The sequence below is a fragment of the Arachis hypogaea genome, chromosome 16 (assembly GCF_003086295.3).
Source record: "Arachis hypogaea cultivar Tifrunner chromosome 16, arahy.Tifrunner.gnm2.J5K5, whole genome shotgun sequence".
NCBI classification, from domain to species: domain Eukaryota; kingdom Viridiplantae; phylum Streptophyta; class Magnoliopsida; order Fabales; family Fabaceae; genus Arachis; species Arachis hypogaea.
Genome location: NC_092051.1, coordinates 39,827,657 through 39,839,253, shown reverse-complemented (window position 1 = coordinate 39,839,253; position 11,597 = coordinate 39,827,657). Strand labels below are relative to the sequence as shown.

The 11,597-nt window shown below is 37.5% G+C and overlaps 1 non-coding gene across 1 annotated transcript; it reads right to left on the bottom strand.

The window, feature by feature from the left end:
* Window positions 1-6,514: 6,514 nt before the first annotated feature.
* Window positions 6,515-6,622, bottom strand: LOC112760647 (small nucleolar RNA R71). Its single transcript, XR_003181078.1, has one exon. It is a non-coding gene; the product is annotated as a small nucleolar RNA R71 (small nucleolar RNA).
* Window positions 6,623-11,597: the final 4,975 nt, after the last annotated feature.

Below are 11,597 nucleotides of genomic sequence, written 5' to 3'. Positions count from 1 at the left end.
TGGTTTGAAAAGTTATTTAGTTGATTATTATGAAAAGTGATTTTTCTTGGTATTGAAGTTAATTTGATAATGTAAATGAATCAGCTTTGGAAATGATTTGGGATATGAAAATAAATTGATTTTGGATGCAGTTTGATTTTGAATTAGTTTGATTTTATAAATGATTTAATGTTTGAGCTGGTTTGATTTTGAAAATGATTTATTATTGGAATTGGTTCGATTTGAAAATAATTTGATATTAGAACTGGTTTAATTTTGGAAAATGATTGAGATTTGGAAATGGTTGAGAAGGGTTTGAGGAATGTTTCGATGGGACCATAAAAAGGTGGCAGAGTTTGAGTTTTAGAGGAGATGCTGCCAAAATTTTAAAAAAAATTGAAAGCTTCGTTTGAGGTAATTATTTAAAAAGATTTCGTTTTAGAGATTATATATTTTAAGTTTGATTTATTTAGAAAAGAATAAATTATGTTTTGAATTGGGATTGTTAATGAACAGAATGGGAGGATGGATGATGATAATTGAATTTGAATGAAGGATGATGAGGAATAAATGAGATATGAATTGATGATGATAATGAATTAAAAATATATGAGACTTACAAAATTGAGACAAATTGTTGACCCTCTGTATGTAAGATGTGACCGGACACTTTAACTCCCTGGGTTCCTCCATGGGCATGATATATATATATATATAAATTTAAGCTTGGCGCTTTGTCTCTCCCAATGGATGAGCTTGGAAATTTTCCTATGGATATTATTGAGCTTGGGGATGCGCGTACAGAGGGACTGTCCAACGATTAGTTACTAGGACATGTCGGGTTGGCTGTATAACCGATAGATGAGCTCATTAGCCATAGGGCAGACTTGCATCATATGCATTTTCATGCTTTGTTTGAGTGTGAATTTGTTTTGGTTTGCCTAATTGCGTAACTATTATTAACTGCTATCTGAACTATGTGATGTAATTGCTATCTATACCTGTGCTTTCCTTGACTATTTTGCCTATTGATAAACCACTATTTTATGGTATATTTTGGACTGAATTGAGTGAATTTTGTCAACTATTCTCACATTTATTCATGTAAATTGCATGTTTTTGAGATTTCTTCTTAATTTGTTCTTAAGAATGAAAACATGCTTCCTAGGCCTTAAAAATGCTAATTCTTAATCCTCTCTTACTACCATTCGATGTCGTGATGTGTTTGTTGAGTGATCTCAGGTTTATAGGGCAGGAATGATTTAGAGGATGGAAAGGAAGCATGCAAAAGTGGAAGGAACACAAAGAATTAAAGATTTGAGAAGCTGATACCGACGCGTACGCATGACTGATGCGTACGTGTGACCAAGCCATAGTCCAACCAACGTGTACACGTGACTGACACATACGCGTGGCCAGTGCAGAGTTCAAAAGATGCGTACGCGTGGCTGACGCGTACGCATGACAGGTGGCATGTGCCTCATTAAAGTGAAAACGCTGGGGGGCAATTTCTGAGCTAGATGTTGGCCCAGTTTCAAGCCCATTCTGCAGATTAGAGGCTGGGAGTGAAGGAGGAAAGGGGAATTCACACAATTCATTCATACACACTAGTTTTAGAGAGATGTAGAATTCTAGATAGAGAGGATCTTTCCTCTCTCTCTCTCTCTCTAGGTTTTAGGGTTTTTATTTCAATTTCTTCTTAGATCTAGATTTTATTCTTGCTTCAATTTAGTTTTCCTTTACTTTTATTTGTTCTAGCACTTTAGTTTATTTACGTCTCTTGTTAACTCCCTTATTTTGCCAATTTTAGCTCATGAACTCTTTTGTTAATTTTATTTCCTTTTTAATGCAATTTTATGTCTTCATGTCTTTTGAGATCTACTTTAATTAATATTGTTGATTTCTTGCTTATGTTAGTTATAGCTTTTATTAATTCTTGTATTTTATGATGTTTGCCTTTATTGCACTCTAGGTGTTTGATAGAATGTTTCTTTTAGATATAGAATAGATTTTCCTATTCTTGGCTTGGGTTGGTAACTTCGGTGACCTTGAGTTGCTAATGTCTAAGTGATTGATAATTGGTGTCCATTGACACTAGTCTTCACTAAGTCAATTAGTGAGTGGCTAGGACTTATGGATTAGGATTAATAAAGCTCATTTGACTTTCCTTTAGTTGTTAGAGGATGAATAAATGGGATTGATCCTTCCAATTATCATGTTGTGGTTAGTAACAAGGATAGTGATCCTTAACCATCAACCCTTGCCAAGACGTTATACCATTTGAGTTTTCTATCCCTTGTTTGCTAATTGTCATTTACTTTCTTGTTATTTACATTTCTTGTCTCTTATTACAAAACCCCCAAAAGAACCCTCATAGCCAATAAGAGAGCATGATGAGCGGATAATTTATACACTTTTTGGCATTGTTTTTAGTATGTTTTTAGTAGAATCTAGTTACTTTTAGGGATGTTTTCATTAGTTTTTATGTTAAATTCACATTTTTGGACTTTACTATGAGTTTGTATATTTTTCTGTGATTTCAGGTATTTTCTGGCTGAAATTGAGGGACTTGAGCAAAAATCAGATTCAGAGGTTGAAGAAGGACTGCTGATGCTGTTGGATTCTGACCTCCCTGCACTCAAAATGGATTTTCTGGAGCTACAGAACTCGAAATAGAGCGCTTTCAATTGCGTTGGAAAGTAGACATCCAGGGCTTTCTAGAAATATATAATAGTCCATACTTTGCCCAATTTTAGACGACGCAAACTGGCGTTCAACGCCAGCTCTCTGCCCAATTCTGGCGTCCAGCGCTAGAAACAAGCTGCAAAGTGGAGTTCAACACCCAAACTGGCACAAAAGCTGGCGTTCAACTCCAAGAATGACCTCTACACGTGCAACACTCAAGCTCAGCCCAAGCACACACCAAGTGGGCCCCGAAAGTGGATTTATGCATTAATTACTTACTTCTGTAAACCCTAGTAGCTAGTTTATTATAAATAGGAACTTTTACTATTGTATTAGAGATCTTTGATCAGTTGTATGCTATCTTAGATCACGTTTGAGGGCTGGCCTCTCGGCCATGCCTGAACCTTTCACTTATGTATTTTCAACGGTAGAGTTTCTACACTCCATAGATTAAGGTGTAGAGCTCTGCTGTTCCTCAAAGATTAATGCAAAGTACTACTGTTTTCTATTCAATTCATCTTATTTCGCTTCTAAGATATTCATTCGCTCTTCAACCTGAATGTGATGAATGTGACAATCATCATCATTCCCTATGAACGCGTGCCTGACAACCACTTCCGTTCTACCTTCGACTGAATGAGTATCTCTTATATCTCTTAATCAGAATCTTCGTGGTGTAAGCTAGAATGATGGCGGCATTCAAGAGAATCCGGAAAGTCTAAACCTTGTCTGTGGTATTCCGAGTAGGATTCAATGATTGAATGACTGTGACGAGCTTCAAACTCGCGAGTGCTGGGCGTAGTGACAGACGCAAAAGGAGGGTGAATCCTATTCCAGCATGATCGGGAATCTCAGATGATTAGCCGTGCCGTGACAGGGCATCTTGGACCATTTTCACAAGAGGAGGGGATGTAGCCACTGACAACGGTGATGCCCTTGCATAAAGCCAGCCATAGAAAGGAGTAAGACTGATTGGATGAAGACAGCAGGAAAGCAGAGATTCAGAGGAACAAATGCATCTCTATACGCTTATCTGAAATTCTCACCAAGGAATTACAAAAGTATTTCTATCCTTCTTTTATTACTAATTTTTGAAAACTCCATAACTATTTTATATCCGCCTAACTGAGATTTACAAGATGACCGTAGCTTGCTTCAAGCCAACAATCTCCGTGGGATTCGACCCTTACTCACGTAAGGTATTACTTGGACGACCCAGTGCACTTTCTGGTTAGTTGTGCGAAGTTGTGAACCATGGTATTGGCATCATGTTTTTGGCGCCATTACCAGGGAAAGAAAGAGCGATGAATTTTACATAATCAAAGTGTAATCACAATTTCTGTGCACCAAGTTTTTGGTGCCATTGCCGAGGAAAGAAAGAGCGATGAATTTTACATAATCAAAGTGTAATCACAATTTCTGCGCACCAAGTTTTTGGCGCCGTTGCCGGGGATTGTTCGAGTTTGGACAACTGACGGTTCATCTTGTTGCTCAGATTGGGTAACTTTCTTTTCGTTTTCTTTTCAAAAAGTTTTCAAAAATTTTTCAAAAAAAAAAATCTTTCAAAAATTTCTCCTTTGTTTTCGAAAAAAAAAATTTTTTAAAATAAAAATGTTTTCAAAAATATATTTTTCTTCAGAATTTTTAAGAATGAATTCTAGTGTTTCATAAAGCATGTTGAAGCCTGGTTGGCTGTAAAGCCACGACTGTAGGGCATGTTAGACGTGTCATGTCTGAGTTACATACTAAAGCTTGGCTGGCTATTAAGCCATGCCTGACCCTTTGATTGGAGCTTTAGACTAAAGAGCATAAGATTCTTGGAATTCATATTAAAAATTTTGGAATCCTTATTTTTTTTTTCAAAATGATTTTCGAAAAATTAAAAGAAAATACAAAAAAAAAATCATAAAATCATAAAAATCAAAAATATTTTTGTGTTCTTGTTTGAGTCTTGAGTCATGTTATAAGTTTGGTGTCAATTGCATGTGCATCTTGCATTTTTCGAAAATTTTCATGCATTCATAGTGTTCTTCATGATCTTCAAGTTGTTCTTGGTAAGTCTTCTTGTTTGATCTTTGCATTTGCATGTTTTATGTTGTATGGTGTTTTTCATATGCATTCTTGAATTCTTAGTGTCTAAGCATTAAAGAATTCTAAGTTTGGTGTCTTGCATTTTTCTTTGCATTAAAATTTTTTCAAAAATATGTTCTTGATGTTCATCATGATCTTCATAGTGTTCTTGGTGTTCATCTTGACATTCATAGCATTCTTGCATGCATCACATGTTTTGATCCATAACTTTCATGCATTGCATCATTTTTCTTGTTTTTCTCTCTCATCATAAAAATTCAAAAAAATCAAAAAAATATCTTTCCCTTTTTCTCTCTTAAAATTTCGAAAATTAGATTTGACTTTTTCAAAAATTTTTAAAATCTAGTTGTTTTTATGAGTCAAATCAAATTTTCAATTTAAAAATCTCATCTTTTTCAAAATCTTTTTCAAAAATCAAATCTTTTTCATTTTTTGAAGTTATTTTCGAAAATTACAAAAATATTTTTCAAAAATCTTTTCTTAATTTTATCTCATAATTTTCGAAAATAACATCATCAATTAATGTTTTGATTCAAAAATTTCAAGTTTGTTACTTGCTTCTTAAGAAAGATTCAAACTTTGAGTTCTAGAATCATATCTTGTGATTTCTTGTGAATCAAGTCATTAATTGTGATTTTAAAAATCAAATCTTTTTCAAAACTAATTTCAATCATATCTTTTCAAAAATATCTTCTTATCTTATCTTTTTCAAAAAAATTTGATTCTCAAAATATCTTTTCTAACTTCCTAACTTCTTATCTTTTCAAAATTGATTTTCAAATTTGTTTCAACTAACTAACTAACTTTTTGTTTGTTTCCTACCTTTTTCAAAACTACCTAACTAACTCTCTCTCTCTCTCATTTTCGAAAAAATTTTCCCTCTTTTTCAAAATTTCTTTTTAATTAGACTAATTATTTTATTTTTATTTTGTATTTTCGAAAAGAAAACTACTAACCTTTTTCAAAAACTATTTTCGAAAATCACTAACTCTTTTTCAAAAATTATTTTCGAAAATTCTCTCCTCCTCTCATCCCCTTCTATTTATTTATTCATCTACTAACACTTCTCTTCATCTCACATCTCTGCTCCTATCATCACCTTTGTGTTTGGATTCTTCATTCTTCTTCACCCCTATTCCTTTTCTTCTTCTACTAACAATAAGGAACCTCTTTACTGTGACATAGAGGATTCCTCTTCTTTTCTTTTTCTCTTCTCTTTCTTATGAGCAGGGACAAAGAAAAAGGCATTCTTGTTGAAGCTGATCCAGAACCTGAAAGGACTCTAAAGAGAAAACTAAGAGAAGCTAAATTACAATAATCCAGAGACAACCTTATTGAAAATTTCGAACAAGTAAAGGAGATGGCAGCCGAACCCAACAACAATAATGCAAGGAGAATGCTTGGTGACTTTACTGCACCTAATTCCAATTTACATGGAAGAATCATCTCCATTCCTACCATTGGAGCAAACAATTTTGAGCTGAAACCTCAGCTAGTTTCTCTGATGCAGTAGAACTGCAAGTTTCATAGACTTCCATCTGAAGATCTTTTTCAGTTCTTAACTGAATTCTTGCAGATCTGTGATACTGTTAAGACTAATGGAGTAAATCCTGAAGTCTACAGGCTCATGCATTTTTCTTTTGCTGTAAGAGACAGAGCTAGAGTGTGGTTGGACTCTCAACCCAAAGACAGCCAGAACTCTTGGGATAAGCTGGTCACGGCTTTCTTAGCCAAGTTCTTTCCTCCTCAAAAGCTGAGTAAGCTTAGAGTGGATGTTCAGACCTTCAGACAGAAAGAAGGTGAATCCCTCTATGAAGCTTGGGAGAGATACCAAGGACTGACCAAAGAGTGTCCTTCTGACATGCTTTCAGAATGGACCATCCTGGATATATTCTATGATGGTCTGTCTGAATTAGCTAAGATGTCATTGGATACCTCTGCAGGTGGATCCATTCACCTAAAGAAAACGCCTGCAGAAGCTCAAGAACTCATTGACATGGTTGCTAATAACCAGTTCATGTACACTTCTGAGAGGAATCCTGTGAGTAATGGGACGCCTATGAAGAAGAGAGTTCTTGAAATTGATACTCTGAATGCCATATTGGCTCAGAATAAAATATTGACTCAGCAAGTCAATATGATTTCTCAGAATCTGAATGGAATGCAAGCTGCATCCAACAGTACTCAAGAGGCATCTTCTGAAGAAGAAGCTTATGATCCTGAGAACCCTGCGATAGCAAAGGTAAATTACATGGGTGAACCTTATGGAAACACCTATATTCCATCATGGAGAAATCATCCAAATCTCTCATGGAAGGATCAAAGGCCTCAACAAGGCTTTAATAATGATGGAAGAAACAGGTTTAGCAATAGCAAGCCTTTTCCATCATCTACTCAGCAACAGACAGAGAATTCTGAGCAGAATCCATCTAGCTTAGCAAACTTAGTCTCTGATCTATCCAAGGCCACTGTAAGTTTCATGAATGAAACAAGGTCTTCCATTAGAAATTTGGAAGCACAAGTGGGCCAGTTGAGTAAAAGGATCACTGAAATCCCTCCTAGTACTCTCCCAAGTAATACAGAAGAGAATCCAAAAGGAGAGTGCAAGGCCATTGACATAAGCACCATGGCCAAACCTGTAAGGGAAGGAGAGGACGTGAATCCTAAGGAGGAAGACCTCCCGGGACGTCCAGTGATCAACAAGGAGCTTCCCTCTGAGGAACCTAAGGAATCTGAGACTCATTTGGAGACCATAGAGATTCCATTGAACCTCCTTATGCCATTCATGAGCTCTGATGAGTATTCCTCTTCTGAAGAGAATGAGGATGTTACTGAAGAGCAAACTGCCAAGTTTCTTGGTGCAATCATGAAGCTGAATGCCAAATTATTTGGTATTAAAACTTGGGAAGATGAACCTCCCTTGTTCACCAATGAACTAAGTGATCTGGATCAACTGACATTGCCTCAAAAGATACAGGATCCTGGAAAGTTCATAATACCTTGTACCATAGGCACCATGATCTTTAAGGCTCTGTGTGACCTTGGTTCAGGAATAAACCTCATGCCCCTCTCTGTAATAGAGAAACTGGGAATCTATGGGGTGCAAGCTGCTAAAATCTCATTAGAGATGGCAGACAATTCAAGAAAACAGGCTTATGGACAAGTAGAGGACGTGTTAGTAAAGGTTGAAGGCCTTTACATCCCTGCTAATTTCATAGTCCTGGATACTGGAAAGGAAGCGGATGAATCCATTATCCTAGGAAGACCTTTCCTAGCCACAGCAAGAGCTGTGATTGATGTGGACAGAGGAGAATTGATCCTTCAAATAAATGAGGACAACCTTGTGTTTACAACTCAAGGATCTCTCTCTGCATCCATAGAGAGGAAGCAGAAAAAGCTTCTCTCAAAGTAGAGTCAACCAAAGCCCCCACAGTCAAACTCTAAGTTTGGTGTCAAACCCCCATATCCAAACTCTAAGTTTGGTGTTGGGAGCTCTCAACAAAGCTCTGCACATCTGTGAGGCTCCATGAGAGCCCACTGTCAAGCTATTGACATTAAAGAAGCGCTTGTTGGGAGGCAACCTAATTTTTATCTATCTAACTATATTTTCCTTAGTTATATGTCTTTATAGGTACATGATCATGTGGAGTCACAAAATAAATCAAAAAAATTGAGAACGGAATCAAAAACAGCAGAAGAAAAATCACACCCTGGAGGAAGACCTTACTGACGTTTAAACGCCAGTAAGAAGCATGTTTTGGGCGTTCAATGCCAGAATAGAGCATGGTTCTGGCGCTGAACGCCAGCAATGGGCAGCATCTGGGCGTTTGAATGCCAGAATTGTACCCTGGAGAAGAGCTGGCGCTGAACGCCCAGAACAAGCATGGTTCTAGTGTTCAACGCCAGAAATGGGCAACAAATGGGCGTTGAACGCCTAAAATGGGCACCAACCTGGCACTGAATGCCCAGAGTTGTGTACAAGGGCATTTTACATGCCTAATTTGGTGCAACTTCAAGGATCTGTGGACCCCACAGGATCATCTCAGGATCTATGGACCCCACAGGATCATCTCAAGATCTATGAACCCCACAGGATCCCCACCTACCTCCACTCACTCTCTTCTCTCTTCTCAATCATCCTCTTTCACACATTCCCATAAACACTCTTCCCCAAAACCCTTCACCAATCACCTCAATCTCTCTTCCCCATCACCTCTTCATCACTCACATCCATCCACTCTTCCCCATAAACCTACCTCATAAACTCCACCTACCTTCAAAATTCAAAATCAATTTTCCACCCAAACCCACCCTAAATGGCCAAAACTTAACCCCCTCCCTCCCCTATATAAATCCTTCCATTCTTCCTCATTTTCACACAACACAACCCTCTCTTCTCTTCTTGGCCGAAACACAACCCCTTCTCCCTCTCCTCCATTTCTTCTTCTTCTTCATCTATTCTTTCTTCTATTGCTCGAGGGCGAGCAAAATTCTAAGTTTGGTGTGGTAAAAGCATAAGCTTTTTGTTTTTTCATTACCATTGATGGCACCTAAGACCGGAGAATCCTCTAGAAAAGGAAAAGAGAAGACAAAAGCTTCCACCTCCGAGTCATGGGAGATGGAAAGGTTCATCTCCAAAGCCCATCAAGACCACTTCTATGATGTTGTGGCCAAGAAGAAGGTGATCCCCGAGGTCCCTTTCAAACTCAAAAGAAATGAGTATCCGGAGATCCGACATGAAATTCAAAGAAGAGGTTGGGAAGTTCTAACAAATCCCATCCAACAAGTCGGCATCCTAATGGTTCGAGAGTTCTATGCCAATGCATGGATCACCAAGAACCATGATCAAAGTAAGAACCCGGATCCAAAGAACTATGTTACAATGGTTCGGGGGAAATACTTAGATTTTAGTCTGGAGAATGTGAGGTTGGCGTTCAACTTGCCAAACATGGAAGAGAATGCACGCCCCTACACAAGAAGAGTCAACTTTGATCAAAGGTTGGACCACGTCCTTATGGACATATGTGTGGAAGGATCTCAATGGAAGATTGACTCCAAAGGCAAGCCGGTTCAGCTAAGAAGATTGGACCTCAAGCCTGTGGCTAGAGGATGGTTGGAATTCATCCAATGCTCCATCATCCCCACTAGCAACCGATCTGAAGTTACTGTGGATCGGGCCATCATGATTCATAGCATCATGATTGAAGAGGAAATAGAAGTTCATGAAGTCATCTCTAATGAACTCTACAAAATAGCCGAAAAGTCATCCCCCATGGCAAGGCTAGCATTTCCTCATCTTATTTGCCATCTATGTTACTCAGCTGGAGCTTTCATAGAAGGAGACATTCCCATTAAGGAAGAAAAGCCCATCACTAAGAAAAAGATGGAGCAAGCAAGAGAGCCCATTCATGGAGCTCAAGAGGCATATGAAGCTCATCACCATGAGATCCCGGAGATGCCTAAAATGCATTTTCCTCCACAAAACTATTGGGAGCAAATCAACACCTCCTTAGGAGAATTAAGTTCCAACATGGGACAACTAAGGGTGGAACATCAAGAGCACTCCGTCATCCTTCATGAAATAAGAGAAGATCAAAAAGCAATGAGGGAGGAGCAACAAAGACAAGGAAGAGACGTAGAAGAGCTCAAGGACATCATTGGTTCCTCAAGAAGGAAACACCACCATCACTAAGGTGGATTCATTCCTTGTTCTTATTTCTTCTGTTTTTCGTTTTCTATGTTATGTACTTATCTATGTTTGTGTCTTCATTACATGATCATTAGTAATTAGTAACTATGTCTTAAAGTTATGAATGTCCTATGAATCCATCACCTCTCTTAAATGAAAAATGTTTTAAATCAAAAGAACAAGAAGTACATGAGTTTCGAATTTATCCTTGAACTTAGTTTAATTATATTGATGTGGTGACAAAGCTTCTTGTTTTCTGAATGAATGCTTGAACAGTGCATATATCTTTTGAAGTTGTTGTTTAAGAATGTTAAATATGTTGGCTCTTGAAAGAATGATGACAAGGAGACATGTTATTTGATAATCTGAAAAATCATAAAAATGATTCTTGAAGCAAGAAAAAGCAGCAAAGAACAAAGCTTGCAGAGAAAAAATATATATATATATATATAGGCAAAAAAAAAATAGAAAGAAAAAGAAAAAGCAAGCAGAAAAAGCCAATAACCCTTAAAACCAAAAGGCAAGGGCAAATAAAAAGGATCCCAAGGCTTTGAGCATCAGTGGATAGGAGGGCCTAAAGGAATAAAATCCTGGCCTAAGCGGCTAAACCAAGCTGTCCCTAACCATGTGCTTGTGGCGTGAAGGTGTCAAGTGAAAACTTGAGACTGAGCGGTTAAAGTCAAGGTCCAAAGCAAAAAAAAAAAAAAAGAGTGTGCTTAAGAACCCTGGACACCTCTAATTGGGGACTTTAGCAAAGCTGAGTCACAATCTAAAAAGGTTCACCCAGTTATATGTCTGTGGCATTTATGTATCCGGTGGTAATACTGGAAAACAAAGTGCTTAGGGCCACGGCCAAGACTCATAAAATAGCTGTGTTCAAGAATCATCATACTGAACTAGGAGAATCAATAACACTATCTGAACTCTGAGTTCCTATAGATGCCAATCATTCTGAACTTCAATGGATAAAGTGAGATGCCAAAACTATTCAAGAGGCAAAAAGCTACAAGTTCCGCTCATCTGATTGGAGCTATGTTTCATTGATAGTTTGGAATTTACAGTATATTCTCTTCTTTTTATCCTATTTGATTTTCAGTTTCTTGGGGACAAGCAACAATTTAAGTTTGGTGTTGTGATGAGTGGATAATTTATA